We start from the raw sequence: 17,084 nt of genomic DNA, 5'->3' as shown, positions 1-17,084 counted from the left end.
ATCCCAGCATGCACTGCGGTATTTAAATGTAAGGAAATAGGAAAAAAAAAACAAGTAGCTGTTAGATAGTATAGTTAGTGAATAGTAGGGAATTTTTAATGCAAGTATAATAGAAAATAGCTTAGATTATGGGACTAAATAGATAGGAAGTTAGAAGAAAATGCTTGCTTTCGGACCACACCTTTAAGAGCCAATGTAATAAAGAGCTGATTTCTGATGTTGCCACAACAGGGGGTTGGTTCCCAAGTAGAGTCATTTTGACATCCTTATGCTCTATAAGGATAGGTTTGTGTATTTAAACTTCACTCTCTATCTGAAAACCACATACAAAAAATTGATACCTAAGACTTTTTTTTTTAAAAAAAAAAAACTCTCTATGAATATTAGCATTTTCAGCACTGCTACATTTAAAAACCGCATTTTTTGTGATCACTGTAAAACCTCTTTATCATGGCCTCCATTGAGGAACAAAGAAACCATGGGTGTTGGCTTCTGCCACCAGGAGTCTGACACTAAAAACAAAGAAAAAGTTTGCTTTCCATGAAGGCTACACCCACCTACAAGCACCAGGGTAAGCCAGGCAATGGCAAGCAGCAGAAGCTACTGAATAACAACAAACAGTACTGTAAATAAAATGGAAGCAAGGAATGCAAACGTTCAGTCATGGATTACAAAAGGAAAGAAGCTGTGTCCACAATGAAGGCTATGAGAAAGATTTGTTTGGTTGTTTCACTGGGGCGACAAACTATGGGATGTCCTGATGTGGTCCCTTTGGGTGGATTTTAAAAATTTATATAACAAAATAGAAAAGCAAGCCATCAGTAGGCAGGCTGAAACACAACTGCCTGTTTAATATTCCTAAAAAGGCCCTTATCCACGTATGCAAAGATTTGCACTCTATAAAGGTTTGAAGATATGTGGATTGAGCACCATGTAGCGTCCAACAAACTTGAAAAGCTGAGGCCTGTTGCACAATTCCCAGTATTTGCTACCCTTGGGTGAGGTGAGCTGTGATTCTGGGAAGGGATGATCCTTAGTTCTAAGAATAATAAGGCCTCAAGAACAACTAAACAAATAGAATGTGAGATGGTTGCCTTGATGGTGGGCAGACCCTTGTGGGCTCTTTCAAAAATAAGGAAGAAAGAACGACTGAACAGGAAAGAGATAGAAAGGTACCAATAAAAGTCTTTGACAACAACTTGCCGTGGAGAGAACAGTCTCAGGGATTGGATAGAACATAAGGAAGAACAATTTCTACATTCATCAAATATGAATATGGATCTGAAAAACCTACTGAAGAAACTGGCACAACTGAACAGCGACATCTTCTTTCTATCCAGATGCAAAAAAGAAAACTTGATCCCTAAAGGCCTCACAATAAGGAGCCCAACTCATTTCACGAACAATACGCATTTTTCACAGAAACTCTGCTACAGATCATCTGAGAGACTGCGGAATCACCTCATTGGATTCTTCTACAACAAAAAAAGAACCATCCAAAACAACATAGATTCTTTAAAGGACAGAATACAAGGACCTGGATCACATCTAATTAAGGACACATTACAGGATTTTTACAACAAATTACAACACAGCCTGATTATCAACAAGAAAAAGAAACTCATCAGACTCAGGAACAAAGCAGGTCTCAATGTAGCTGAAGGTAAGCCCAAGTTCCACAATAACTTAAATACATTGTCCTCTGTTGTGAACCTCTCACATTATGAGCCAAGCACGGTAGAAATTAATGTTCTATCAAAGGGACTAACATTCTGTCCCACTAAGCAACTTGACACGGCTCGGTTTTGTAGTGATGTTGAAGAATTCTTCCGCAAATTACGGCTAAAAGAATTCTTCCATGACCACACAGATATTACATCACAAGTAAATGTGAAAGACACATCAAAAAAGAAGAAGAGGACAAACTGGACTCCACGACCTGGGCAAAACCAAACTCTGGACCACTACAGACTGTTTCCGTAAAAAAGTCAAATCTGACATTTTGGACAAACACCACAAAGTACCACACAATATTAACAAGGAGGAAAGGAAAGCCATAAAAAGTCATTAAAATCTAACAAAAATATCATTATTAAACCAGCAGACAAAGGAGGAGCTGTAGTAATTATGAATATGACAGACTACATCCAGGAAGCACACAGACAACTCTTGGATAAAAAATACTACACTCCGCTCCAGGAGGATCTCACCAAAAAATACACAAAGGAACTAACAGATATCATCAATGAGTTTGGCTCTATGTCATCCTCTCTACTGGATCTAATACCAGACAATCCCCAAACGGGTACCTTCTACATGTTACCCAAAATACATAAAGAAGGTAATCCAGGGAGACCCATCATCTCTGGTATTGGGACATTAACTGAGAATATCTCAGGCTGGGTGGAGAAAACTCTGAAACCCCTGGTGAGAAGCACACCTAGTTACATCCAGGATACCACAGACATTCTCTGCAAATTGTCAGCCTTGGGTCCACTTCCAGAGGATACAATATTAGCCACCATGGATGTAGAATGTCTTTACTCTAACATCCCACACGAAGATGGGATTGCTGCATGCAAATATTTCCTCCAAAAAAACAATCTGGCCACGGAATCAGCTCTGCAATTCATCAGGTTTGTGCTCCACCACAACTATTTCTCCTTTGGAGATAATATATACCAACAGTGTATGGGCAGCGCTATGGGAAGCAAAATGTCACCACAATATGCTAACCTGTTTATGGCTAAACTAGAGGAGGAATTCTTGGAATCTTGTGCTATTAAACCTCTAGCATACTTCCGCTACATTGATGATCTGATAATAATCTGGACAGGCTCCAAAGATGATCTGATCACCTTCCACAACAACTTCAACAAATTCCACCCAACAATCAAACTCACCATCAACTTCTCAAAGTCCCAAATACATTTTCTGGATACAACCATATACATCAAAGACAATACCATACAAACGTCAGTTTATCATAAACCTACAGGTCGTCCGGCATATCTGAGATGGAACAGCTTTCATCCAAGACACAAAAAAATCCATCATCTACAGTCAGGCTCTGAGGTACATCCGGATCTGCTCAGACAGTGAGGACAGAAAACTACATCTACTATCCCTGAGAAATACATTCCTACAACAAGGATACCATCCACTGGTAATAGATGAACAGATCCACAGAGCTACAAGGATCCCAAGAAGCAGCCTCCTGGATTACAAACAGGAGGATAACAATAGGGTACCGCTTGTGGTCACATATAATCCCCACATGAGCATCCTAAGGAAAATTGGTGCTGCTCTTCAACCCATATTCCACAGGGACCATAGACTGAAAGTAATATTCCCAGAATTACCAATTCTCTCCTACAAACAGCCCCCTAACTTAAGGAATCGCCTTGTAATAAATGTCCACTCATCACCATCAGAGACGGGCACATTCCCCTGTAATGGTAAGAAATGCAAGACCTGTACCCACATTTTACCAACAAATACGGTCCACATAGCCAACACAAATCAGAACTACAAGATCATGGACCTCTTTTCATGTACATCCTCCAATGTGGTATACATGATACAGTGCACAAAGTGCCCTAGAGGAATATATATTGGGGAAACTAAACAAAAGCTACAAACAAGGATGAATCTACACAGGCACACAACAAAAAAATGAACTGGACAAGCCTGGGGGAAAACATTTCTCCAGATTGGGACACAGCATGACAGATTTAAAAGTACTAATACTGAAAGGTCATTTTAAAGATGACAGAGAGAAAAATTGGGGGAATTTAAACTGATAAGGTTGTTTGGATCCTTAATAACAAAAGGACTCAATTTAACACCTGGTTTTATGACTCACTACATGGACACACTTCCCACCTCCAACAGAAGAACCTCAGAAGTGATCTGACAGACCACTTCCAACTCATCTGCATTTCTAAGAAAAAACTTAATTTGATTTCCTTGGCTTATCTTTTAGGAGGCATCATCTTTCCCATGTCCTGTTGTAACATTCATTTAAATGTTGTTTGGTCTCAGTAATTCATTTGTAATTGCCTGAAGAAGGAGCCTGTGTGCTCTGAAAGCTTGCTAATATGATTTTTCTGGTTAGCCTATAAAGGTATCACTCCTAAAATACTTTTGTCATTCTTGGGACATAGTATTTCAATACATTCAACAAAAAGATGCAAGGCTTCTTCATCCTGGAGAACAATGCAAAAAGGAGAGCGAATTGAAGCAGCTGCCTTCAGATGGATGTGACTGTGACAAGAAAAATAACTTCAGAAAGGTTTTAATAAGGTATCAAATGGAGATGAATGGAGAATGTCTAGCATTATGTTAAGATTGTGAAAAGGCACAGGAGGACTGAAAGAAAAGGCCCCTTAAAAGGAACTCACTGACCTGGGAATTGGAGGAACGAGACCTAAGAATAGAATTGGCAAGAACGAGACTTGACTCCAAAGACTGAAAAAGCCAAAAGCTGACTGAAGGAAGGAGAACAAAATATTGTGGAAAACACCACCATAGAAAAGGGAACCATCATGCCACCATGTGGGATGATATATGCAAGATTAGGCAGCCTTAGTTGCCTGGTCTGAAAATCCTGATTTGAAAGTATGAAGGGTTTATAAATGGTGACTTACAAGCATGCTGTAAAACGTAGGAAGAGTTCACTGTGGAAAAAGATTTGGATGTCTTGGTGCGTCCAGGAGTATTCCACCACGTGGCTGACCACATCAATTTAGCAGGAGAGAAGATTGGGGCTGATGGAAGAAATAAGGGAGGATTGAGAGCACAAGATGGTCAAAGCATCAAGGCGTTAGCTAAAAGGAAAAGGGTTCTCGACACAAAGAAAGGGGTTTGACATCCTGTAAGTCAAAACATACAAGCGTAGTATCTGAATGAGGATCAGGGGATGAAGGGACCCTGCTTCCTGTGAACAGCTGTTCTCTACTGAGGAAGTCGCCATCCCAGTTGTCTATACCAGAAATGTGGACTGAGGGAATTGCAGGAATTCAGTTCTTCGCCCAGTGTGGGATCCAGGAGACTTTTTCCATGGCTGGTCTGCTCGAGTGCTACCTGTAGAGTAGGGTACAGTATGCTACCGCTGAGACAATGTCTATCTGAATATAAATGGCCCAACAGCCCGCCTTGGTAGTGGAGCAGCGGCAGCTGAATAGTACTGACATCCAACCTTGGTTGGAAGGAGAGCTTTTACTGAATCCAACAGCCTTGGACTGTGATCGTGAAATACTCCACAAAACTAGCCAGTGCACGCAGGGAAAAAGGAAAATTCAGAAATGTTGTCACATTGGAAGAAAGAGAGCTAGAGGGAGATGGCCTTTAAGGATATGGCCTGGACCCCTCATGGAGAAACTGAGAGGGTCTGCAATCTTGCCTAGGATTCTCTTGCAGAAACAGGGAGGGACAAGAGACGGATGTTTCGGAGCCCAAGTTGCAGCTTGAAGAGTCATTCTTATTCTGATTAGTTAAAGAATCTTGTCGGAGGGAAAAAAATATAGCTAATGTAGTGATAAGATGTGACAAAATATCTATGGATAACTGTGGATATCTTACATTCTTTGATCTGAGATAGGGTAGAAGAGTATTATGTCCAGATAGAGTAGGATTGTGATTCCCTTGGAATGCAAAAGAACCATGACCACAGCCATGACCTTTTGTGATTGTACGAAGTGAGAAAGAACCAAAAATGTGAAATATAGACCGCATGTGAATTAACCCCTTCAGCCCCAAGCCTATTTTGACCCTAAAGACCAGGACATTTTTTGCAATTTTGACCAGTGTCACTTTATGAGGTTATAACTCTGGAACGCTTCAACGGATCCCGGTGATTCTGAGACTGTTTTTTTCGTGACATATTGGGCTTCATGTTAGTGGTAAATTTAGGCCGATATTTTTTGTGTTTCTTTGTGAAAAAAACAGAAATTTCGCGAAAATTTTGTAATTTTCAAACTTTTAATTTTTATGCTCTAAAACCAACGAGACATATGACACAAAATAATTAATAAATAACATTTCCCACATGTCTACTTTACATCAGAACAATTTTGGGGAAAAAAAAAAAAATTTAAGGAAGTTATAGGGGTTCAAAGTTTATGAGCAATTTCTCATTTTTACAACAAAATTTACAAAGCCACTTTTTTTAGGGACCACATCACATTTGAAGCGATTTTGAAAGGTCTACATGACACAAAACACCCAAAAGTGACACCATTCCAAAAACAGCACCCCTCAGGGTACTCAAAACCACATTCAAGAAGGTTATTAACCCTTCTGGTGCTTCACAGTAACTAAAGCAATGTGGAAGGAAAAAATGAACATTTTACATTTTGCAACAAAAATGTTAATTTAGCCTCAAATATTGCATATTCACAAGGGTAGCAGGATTAAATTAACCCCCAAAATTTGTTGGGCAATTTCTACTGAGCACGCGGATACCTCATATGTGGCAAAAGAAGGGAATTTTGTTTACTTACCGTAAATTCCTTTTCTTCTAGCTCCAATTGGGAGACCCAGACAATTGGGTGTATAGGCTATGCCTCCGGAGGCCGCACAAAGTATTACACTAAAAGTGTAAAGCCCCTCCCCTTCTGCCTATACACCCCCCGTGCTCCCACGGGCTCCTCAGTTTTGGTGCAAAAGCAAGAAGGAGGAAAAAATTATAAACTGGTTTAAAGTAAATTCAATCCGAAGGAATATCGGAGAACTGAAACCATTCAACATGAACAACATGTGTACACAAAAAAACAGGGGCGGGTGCTGGGTCTCCCAATTGGAGCTAGAAGAAAAGGAATTTACGGTAAGTAAACAAAATTCCCTTCTTCTTTGTCGCTCCATTGGGAGACCCAGACAATTGGGACGTCCAAAAGCAGTCCCTGGGTGGGTAAAATAATACCTCGTAATAGAGCCGTAAAACGGCCCCTTCCTACAGGTGGGCAACCGCCGCCTGAAGGACTCGTCTACCTATGCTGGCATCCGCCGAAGCATAGGTATGCACCTGATAGTGTTTCGTGAACGTGTGCAGGCTCGACCAGGTAGCCGCCTGACACACCTGCTGAGCCGTAGCCTGGTGCCTCAAAGCCCAGGACGCACCCACGGCTCTGGTAGAATGGGCCTTCAGCCCTGAGGGAACCGGAAGCCCAGCAGAACGGTAGGCTTCGAGAATTGGTTCCTTGATCCACCGAGGCAGGGTTGATTTGGAAGCCTGTGACCCTTTACGCTGGCCAGCGACAAGGACAAAGAGTGCATCCGAGCGGCGCAGGGGCGCCGTACGAGAAATGTAGAGTCTGAGTGCTCTCACCAGATCTAACAAGTGCAAATCCTTTTCACACTGGTGAACTGGATGAGGACAAAAAGAGGGTAAGGAGATATCCTGATTGAGATGAAAGGGGGATACCCCCTTAGGGAGAAATTCCGGAACCGGACGCAGAACCACCTTGTCCTGGTGAGACACCAGGAAAGGGGCTTTGCACGACAACGCTGCTAGCTCAGACACTCTCCGAAGTGAAGTGACTGCTACTAGGAAAACCACTTTCTGCGAAAGGCGTGATCGAGAAATATCCCTCATTGGCTCGAATGGTGGTTCCTGAAGAACCATCAGCACCCTGTTCAGATCCCAGGGTTCTAACGGCCGCTTGTAAGGAGGAACGATGTGACAAACCCCCTGCAGGAACGTGCGTACCTGTGGAAGTCTGGCTAGGCGCTTCTGGAAAAAACACAGAGAGCGCTGAGACTTGTCCCTTAAGGGAGCCGAGCGACAAACCCTTTTCCAGTCCAGATTGAAGGAAGGACAGAAAAGTGGGTAAGGCAAATGGCCAGGGAGAAAAACCCTGAGCAGAGCACCACGACAGGAAAATTTTCCACGTCCTGTGGTAGATCTTGGCGGACGTTGGTTTCCTAGCCTGTCTCATAGTGGCAATGACCTCTTGAGATAATCCTGAAGACGCTAGGATCCAGGACTCAATGGCCACACAGTCAGGTTGAGGGCCGCAGAATTCAGATGGAAAAACGGCCCTTGAGACAGCAAGTCTGGTCGGTCTGGTAGTGCCCACGGTTGGCCGACCGTGAGATGCCACAGATCCGGGTACCACGACCTCCTTGGCCAGTCTGGAGCGACGAGGATGACGCGGCGGCAGTCGGCCCTGATCTTGCGTAACACTCTGGGCAACAGTGCCAACGGAGGAAACACATAAGGGAGCTGAAACTGCAACCAATCCTGAACTAAGGTGTCTGCCACCATAGCTCTGGGATCTTGAGACCGTGCCATGAACGTCGGTACCTTGTTGATGTGCCGGGACGCCATTAGGTCGACGTCCGGCATGCCCCAGCGGCAACATATCTCCTGAAACACGTCCGGGTGAAGGGACCCTTCCCCTGCGTCCGTGCCCTGGCGACTGAGAAAGTCTGCTTCCCAGTTTTCTACGCCTGGGATGTGAACTGCGGATATGGTGGAGGCTGTGGCTTCCACCCACAGTAGAATCCGCCGGACTTCCTGGAAGGCTTGCCGACTGCGTGTCCCGCCTTGGTGGTTGATGTATGCCACCGCTGTGGAGTTGTCCGACTGAATTCGGATCTGCTTGCCTTCCAGCCACTGCTGGAACGCTTTTAGGGCCAGATACACTGCCCTGATCTCCAGAACATTGATCTGAAGCGAGGACTCTTGCTGAGTCCACGTACCCTAAGCCCTGTGGTGGAGAAAAACTGCTCCCCACCCTGACAGACTCGCGTCCGTCGTGACCACCGCCCAGGATGGGGGTAGGAAGGATTTCCCCTTCGATAATGAAGTGGGAAGAAGCCACCACCGAAGGGAAGCTTTGGTTGCCTGAGAGAGGGAGACGTTCCTGTCGAGGGACGTCGGTTTCCTGTCCCATTTGCGTAGGATGTCCCATTGAAGAGGACGCAGGTGAAACTGCGCGAAAGGGACTGCCTCCATTGCTGCCACCATCTTCCCCAGGAAGTGCATGAGGCGCCTCAAGGGGTGTGACTGACCTTGAAGGAGAGATTGCACCCCCGTCTGTAGTGAACGCTGCTTGTTCAGCGGAAGCTTCACTATCGCTGAGAGGGTATGAAACTCCATGCCAAGATATGTCAGCGATTGGGCCGGTGTCAGATTTGACTTTGGAAAATTGATGATCCACCCGAAACTCTGGAGAGTCTCCAGAGTAGCGTTGAGGCTGTGCTGGCATGCCTCTTGGGAGGGAGCCTTGACCAGCAGATCGTCTAAGTAAGGGATCACCGAGTGACCCTGGCAGTGGAGGACCGCGACTACTGTAGTCATGACCTTGGTGAAAACCCGGGGGGGCTGTCGCCAGGCCGAACGGCAGTGCCACGAACTGGAGGTGTTCGTCTCCTATGGCGAAGCGCAGGAAGCGCTGATGCTCTGGAGCAATCGGGACGTGAAGATAAGCATCTTTGATATCGATCGATGCAAGGAAATCTCCTTGGGACATTGAGGCGATGACGGAGCGGAGGGATTCCATCCGGAACCGCCTGGTCTTTACGTGTTTGTTGAGCAGTTTTAGGTCCAGGACAGGACGGAAAGACCCGTCATTCTTTGGAAACACAAACAGGTTGGAGTAAAAACCGTGACCCTGTTGCTGAAGAGGAACAGGGATCACCACTCCTTCTACCTTCAGAGTGTCCAACGCCTGCAGAAGAGCATCGGCTCGCTCGGGAGGCGGAGATGTTCTGAAGAATCGAGTCGGAGGACGAGAGCTGAAATCTATCCTGTAACCGTGAGACAGAATGTCTCTCACCCATCGGTCTTTTACCTGTGGCAGCCAGGTGTCGCAGAAGAGGGAGAGCCTGCCACCGACCGAGGATGCGGTGTGAGGCGGCCGTAAGTCATGAGGAAGCCGCCTTGGTAGCGGCACCTCCGGCGGTTCCCGTAGCCACAGGGCCCTGCGTAATGTCACCAAATTGTCGGCTGCAACTGCCGTACGGCTCGCAGAGTCCAGGATAGCATTAGAGGTTATGGAAGCCACTTGCGGCGCAGACGTACGTGTGAGTGCGTCAATTTTGGGCTTGACCCGCTGAGATAGCTTGGAGTGCCCATACTGCTGCGAATGCTGGAGCGAAAGACGCGCCGATAGCCTCATAGATGGATTTCAACCAGAGCTCCATCTGTCTGGCAGTGGCATCCTTGAGTGAAGCCCCATATTCAACTGCAACTATGGATCTAGCCGCCAGTCTGGAGATTGGAGGATCCACCTTGGGACACTGAGTCTAGCCCTTGACCACGTCAGGGGGGAAGGGATAACGTGTATCCTTAAGGCGCTTGGAAAAACGCTTATCTGGACAAACTCGGTGTTTCTGGACTGCCTCTCTGAAGTCGGAGTGATCCAGAAACATACTCGCTGTACGCTTGGGGAACCTGAAACGGAACTTCTCCTGCTGAGAAGGTGACTCCTCTGCTGGAGGAGCTGAGGGAGAAATATCCAGCATCTTATTTATGGACGCAATAAGATCATTCACCATGGCGTCCCCATCAGGAGTATCAAGGTTGAGAGTGGCCTCAGGATCAGAATCCTGATCAGCTACCTCCGCTTCATCATACAGAGAGTCATCTCTCTGAGACCCTGAACAATGTGATGACGTCGAGGGGATTTCCAAGCGAGCTCGCTTAGGCGGTCTGGGACTGCGGTCCGTGTCAGAGACCTCACCCTGGGATCTATGAGACACCCCGGGGGAACATTGTTGTTCCGACTGAGGGGAACTAGGGGCAGTGATTCCACAGTGCCCATGGTCTGAGATACCGGTCTGGACTGCAAAGCTTCTAGTATTTTAGCCATAGTCTCAGAAAGTCTGTCAGTAAGAACTGCAAACTCCGTCCCTGTCACGTGGACAGTGTTAGCTGGTTGTTCCCCCTGGGCCCCCCTTAGCAGAAGCTCCGGCTGAATAAGTGCCACAGGGGCCCAGCAGTGCACACAATGAGGGTCAGTGGAACCTGCCGGTAGCGAGGTTGTACATGCGGTGCAGGCAGCATAGTAAGCCTGTGTTTTGGCACCCCTGCTTCTTGTGGGCGCCATATTGTTGTCTCCTTTGAGCAACACAACAGGGTATATAGCCAGAAATCAACTGTGCACCATACAGTGTAAAGTATAGCCTGTAAACATATAAACTATAATCACACTTCTGCACAAGTGGGGCCAGCACCTCAGGTGCTGCTTACCGCCCGCTTAAAGCGGTTGTGTGGCCATCAGAATCCCTGCCTGGGTCCCCCAGAGTTTGTCTCCCCTCTGCAGCGTCCTAGGAGCTGACAGGAATGGCTGCCGGCGTCCTGAGGAGAGGAGGGAGCCGTGGGCGTGACCCAGAAAGTGCGGGAGCTGGTGCCTCACTGTGCACAGTGAGGGGGGTGGAGTATGCAAAGCATGCTCCAGCCCTCAGTGCTGCCGTGCTGTACAGCGTCCCGCCCTTCCCCTGACTGGCAGGGCTGAGGGCGGGAAGAAAAAGAGACTAGGCCCAAAAGCCGGGGACTCGAGTTATAAGCGCGGCCGCCGTATAAGCGCGGCCGGCGCAGAGTCCCCGGCGCACTAACAGTCCCAGCCGCGCCACAGTAAAAACAATGACAGCGGCGGTCAGCGCGGTAGTCCCCATACACAAACACACTCAGCGACGCTGCAGTGTATAATGGCACAAACGCGGTCAGCGCCGCGGTCCCCGGTGCACTAGCACACCCAGCAATGCTGGAGTGTTGCTGTGCGCGGTCCCCACGGGGACACAGAGTACCTTAAAGTAGCAGGGCCATGTCCCTGAACGATACCCGGCTCCTATCCAGCAGGCTCCTCAGGAGTTGTGGATGAAGCACGGTCTCAGTGCCTGGAGACCGATGGGATCCCACTTCACCCAGAGCCCTAAGGGGGATGGGGAAGGAAAACAGCATGTGGGCTCCAGCCTCCGTACCCGCAATGGATACCTCAACCTTAACAACACTGCCGACAAGAGTGGGGTGAGAAGGGAGCATGCTGGGGGCCCTATATGGGCCCACTTTTCTTCCATCCGACATAGTCAGCAGCTGCTGCTGACTAATCTGTGGAGCTGTGCGTGCATGTCTGCCTCCTTCGCACAAAGCAAAAAAACTGAGGAGCCCGTGGGAGCACGGGGGGTGTATAGGCAGAAGGGGAGGGGCTTTACACTTTTAGTGTAATACTTTGTGCGGCCTCCGGAGGCATAGCCTATACACCCAATTGTCTGGGTCTCCCAATGGAGCGACAAAGAAAACCACTGTTTGGGCGCACGGCAGGACTCGGAAGGGAAGGAGCGCCTTTTGACTTTTTTGAACAGAAAATTAGCTGGAATCGTTAGCCGCACCATGTTGCGTTTGGAGAGCAGCTGAGGTGCCGAAACAGTGGAGCTCCCCCACATGTGACCCCATTTTGGAAACTAGACCCCTCATGGAATTTATCTAGATGTTTATTGAGCACTTTGAGCCTCTGGGGGCTTCACAAAAGTTAATAGAGTTGAGCCGTGAAAATAAAAAAAAAAAAAAAAAATTACCACAAAATTGTTACTTCAACCAGGTAGCTTTTTTTTCACAAGGGTATCAGGAAAAATTGCACCATAAAATGTATTGTGCAATTTCTCCTGAGTACACAGACACCTCATATGTGGTGGAAATCAAATGTTTGGGCACAGCAGGGCTCGGAAGGCAAGGAGCGTCATTTGACGTTTCAAACACAAAATTGTCTGGGATAATTAGCGTATTCCATGTTGTGTTAGGAGAGCCCCTGAGGTGCCGAAACAGTAAAGCTCCCCCACATATGTCCTGTCCAAAGTCCTGTCCAAAGTCGAGTACGACTGCAGGACGATTGCTGATCAGGTACCTAATTGTTCAAGTTTTGTTTTGTTTTTTTTTTTATTTGGGGTGCACAAAAAAAGCAAAAACTAGAGGTACAATTACGTACCTGATCAGCCAATCACGTAGCTGATCAGCACTTGGCGGCAAGCAGGTGGGGGAGGAGGGGGGGAGAGGGAGTGGGAGATGCGATTGGGGATAGTTAGAAAAGAGCCACGAACAATACTTACAGGATGGATCAGAACAGCGGCAGATGGGGGGGCAGCGGCATATAACGGGAGCATCTGTGATTGTGAGACGACAATGGTGGCTGGGATAGGGCGCAGTGGATGCAGGAGCGGCAGAGGATGGGGGGGAAGGGGGGATGGGTGGGAAGGGGAGTGGGAGGTGAGATTGGGGATAGTTACCCTACAGGATGGATCTAGGCAGCTGGATCACAGGAGATGAAGGAGGCAGCAGATCGGGGAGGGTGAGAGGTGGGAGAGGGAGCGCAGCGCAGATCACGGGGGAGACAGGTGAGCAGAGCACAGATCATGGGGGTGAGAGGTGAGGGAGAGCGGACAGCAGATCACGGGGGTGACAGGTGAGGGAGCACAGATCACGGGGGTGACAGGGGAGGGAGCGCACATCACGGGGGTGACAGGGGAGGGAGCGCACATCACGGGGGTGACAGGGGAGGGAGCGCACATCACGGGGGTGACAGGGGAGGGAGAGCACATCACGGGGGTGACAGGGGAGGGAGCGCACATCACGGGGGTGACAGGGGAGGGAGCGCACATCACGGGGGTGACAGGGGAGGGAGCGCACATCACGGGGGTGACAGGGGAGGGAGCGCACATCACGGGGGTGACAGGGGAGGGAGCGCACATCACGGGGGTGACAGGGGAGGGAGCGCACATCACGGGGGTGACAGGGGAGGGAGCGCACATCACGGGGGTGACAGGGGAGGGGGCGGGTAGCAGATCACGGGGGTGAGAGGTGGGGGGGAGCGAGCAGCACATCACGGAGGAGAGCGGGCGAGCAGCATATAACGGAGGGGAGGGGGCGGGCAGCACATAACGGAGAGGGGGCGCGCAGCACATAACTGAGGAGAGGGGGCACGCAGCATATAACGGAGGAGAGGGGACGGGCAGCACATAACGGGGAGAGGGGGCGGGGCCGGGCAGCACATAACAGAGGAGAGGGGGCGGGGCCGGGCAGCACATAACGGAGGAGGAAGCGGGCAGCCGATCTCGAGTGGAGGGGGCTGGCAGCACATCACGGAGGTGAGGGGACGAGCAGCCGATCACGAGGGAAAGGGGCCGGGCAGCAGATCGGGGGGAGAGGTGGCACTGTGGCAGATGGAGGGCGGCGGCGGCGGATCGGGAAGTGTGGGGGTGGGGGTGAGGGCAGCAGATAGGGGAGACAGGTGGCAGATAGCGGAGGGCAGCGGCGGCAGCGGATCGGGAGGCTTTTCACCGGTTTCATACAGTGCAATGGCAGCGCGGCAACTTCTGGGTCCCATGCTCCGGTCACATAACAGCATGGGACCGGATCTTGTCGCCCTGCCATTGCATTGTATACACTCACTGTGCTGGCGTGCTGCAGGGACGACAAGTGAAGCTGATGGGGGCGGTCACCGGCAACAGGTCCACTGTGATTGGAGAGAGCGGTCACAAGGCCGATCTCTCCAATCAGAGCTACTGGAGCTGGGGGAGGGTGATCCAGTGAGGTCACCCAGCTCCAGCCAATGGCCAGTGCTATAGCTGCACTGGCCAGGGCTGGATTTCAAAGTTTCAGTCACTTTAAATGGCTGGAACATTACAGTGGCTGTGATTGGTTGAGCGGCGTTCGTCAGCCAATCACAGCCTCCGTAGGTCCGGGGAGGAGGCACCACCCCTCCTGAGGTCAGGTACAGGTCCCCTCCTCCCCGAATCTGCGGTTTGTGTTACCCGTTTGCAATCACCGGAGGCTCCGGTACCGCGATTCCGCCATGACGGAAAGATCCGTCCTTGGTTTTTTAGGCCCAGGGCACCATGACGGATCTTTCCGTCCATGGTCGGGAAGGGGTTAATCTTTAGTCTAGAGTGATGTGAGGTAGACATCCTGAATGTCTGCTGAAGACAGGAACTCGCCAGGGTCTAAGGAAGCTATGACTAAGTGGAAAAAGTCTATCCTTAAAAATGAATGGAGCCAGATAAATCTGTTGAGGTGTTTCATGCCCAAGGATTGCACCAATTCTCTTGGGAAGCACAGGCTGATCTTATTAGAATTGTGGGAATCCACCGAAAGTGGAATATGATTAATTGCTCCTTGGTAAGAGTAATAGGACTAGTGATAAGTAATATAAATTCTCCATAAATGAGCTATTTATGATACAAAGAATGGGGCATCTCTGACCCAGATAACCTCAACTACATTAAGCCAGACATTCGAGGAGAGTAGAAGTCAACCTCTTACATGAAATGCAGCTGATCATGTAGGGGACTGGATAATACAGAGAGTAAGGCTACTTTCACACATCAGGTTTTTCCCATCAGGCACAATCCGGAAAAAAACGGTTAAAACGAATCCGATACCGCATCAGTTTTATCCCCATTGATTTGTATTGTCGCCGGATTGTGCCTGATGACCTTGCGTTGCATCCGGCTTTTTCCGGATGCGGCTTAATTAATGAATGCGGTGGCCGCATGGAACGTTTCATGCAACGTTTTTTGTCTCATAAAAAAACCGCACAGCGCTGGGTGCGGCATGGTGCATAATGAAAGTCTATGCATGCCGAATCCGGTGGCATGCATCAAACGCCGGAAGCATGTACCGGATTCGGTTTTTACTTCTGAGCATGCCCAGAAGTGATTCTCTGGCCTCAGAAAATCGGTGCGAGTGGAGTGCGATAAAACATCGCATTCCCCTCGGACCAATTCTAGCCTGTGTCAGCACACATGAGCGATCATTTTCTCAGTCCTAATCGGACCGAGAAAACAATTGCAGCATGCTGCAACTGTAATGCGAGACTCTTTTCTCTCGCACCCATTCAAGTGAATTGGGCGAGAGAAAAATCGCACTGCACTCGCGGTACACCGGTGCACCATGCATGCAGAGCGAGAGTCGCAATAGCCGGCTACGGAGGAGAGAGGGAGATAAATCCCACCTTCCGCTCCTCCGTGCCAGTCCGCCCCTCCTGAGAGCCGGCGCACGGTCGGACCGCAGACGCAGGGACACTAGCATGACACTCTGAGTGTCATGCGAGCATCGCAGTAGTGCCCTGTGTGGCCCCAGCCTCTCTCTCACACTCACTGACTCACTGACTCATTCACTCACTCTCACCCACTCACCGATCACGGGCGCAGCGCTACACGGCTGTCACACTGCTGGCGGCTTCTCCTGATTAGAAAATGCCGGCCGCCCATTATTCAATCTCGTATGCCCTGCTTTCCCCGCCCACCGGCGCCTATGATTGGTTGCAGTCAGACACGCCACCACGCTGAGTGACAGCTGTCTCACTGCAACCAATCACAGCCACCAGTGGGCTGCTCTATATCGTGCAGTAAAATAAATAAATAAAAAAAAATGGCGTGCGGTCCCCCCCCAATTTTGATACCAGCCAGGGTAAAGCCACACGGCTGAAGGCTGGTATTCTCAGGATGGGGAGCCCCCCAGCCTAACAATATCAGCCAGCAGCCGCCCGGAATTGCCGCATGCATTAGATGCGACAGTCCCGGGACTCTACCCGGCTCATTCCGAATTGCCCTGGTGCGGTGGCAATCGGGGTAATTTGGGGGTTAGTCATGGGAGGCGTCTATGAGACACCCCCAATGATTAACCTGTAAGTGAAAGTAAATAAACACATACACCCAAAAAATACTTTATTTGGAATAAAGGACAAAAAAACACCCTCTTTCACCATTTTATTAAAATCCCCAAATACCCCTCCAGGTCCGATGTAATCCACAGAGGTCCCGCTCTTTCAGCTCTGCTACATGAAGCTGACAGGAGTGGCCGTGGAACACAGCCGCTCTCTATCAGCTCCACGCAGCAACTGAGGGAGTTGCGCTGTCAGCGGTGATGTCACTGAGGTAGTGTCGGGGTGTGTGCGGTGATGATGCGTGCGGGAGTGTCGGGGTGTATGCGGGGATGATGCGTGCGGGAGTGTCGGGGTGTATGCGGGAATGATGCGTGCGGGAGTGCCGGGGTGTGTGCGGTGACGATGCGTGCGGGAGTGCCGGGGTGTGTGCGGTGACGATGCGTGCGGGAGTGTCGGGGTGTATGCGGGGATGATGCGTGC

General features: G+C 49.1%; 1 protein-coding gene across 2 annotated transcripts in view; it reads right to left on the bottom strand.

Annotated features, from left to right (window-relative positions):
* Positions 1-17,084, bottom strand: part of CEP162 (centrosomal protein 162) — a 307,890-nt gene that overhangs the window by 42,585 nt on the left and 248,221 nt on the right. The window lies entirely within an intron of this gene.

This window comes from Anomaloglossus baeobatrachus, chromosome 3 (assembly GCF_048569485.1).
Source record: "Anomaloglossus baeobatrachus isolate aAnoBae1 chromosome 3, aAnoBae1.hap1, whole genome shotgun sequence".
Taxonomy (NCBI): domain Eukaryota; kingdom Metazoa; phylum Chordata; class Amphibia; order Anura; family Aromobatidae; genus Anomaloglossus; species Anomaloglossus baeobatrachus.
This window is presented reverse-complemented; position numbering and strand designations above follow the sequence as displayed.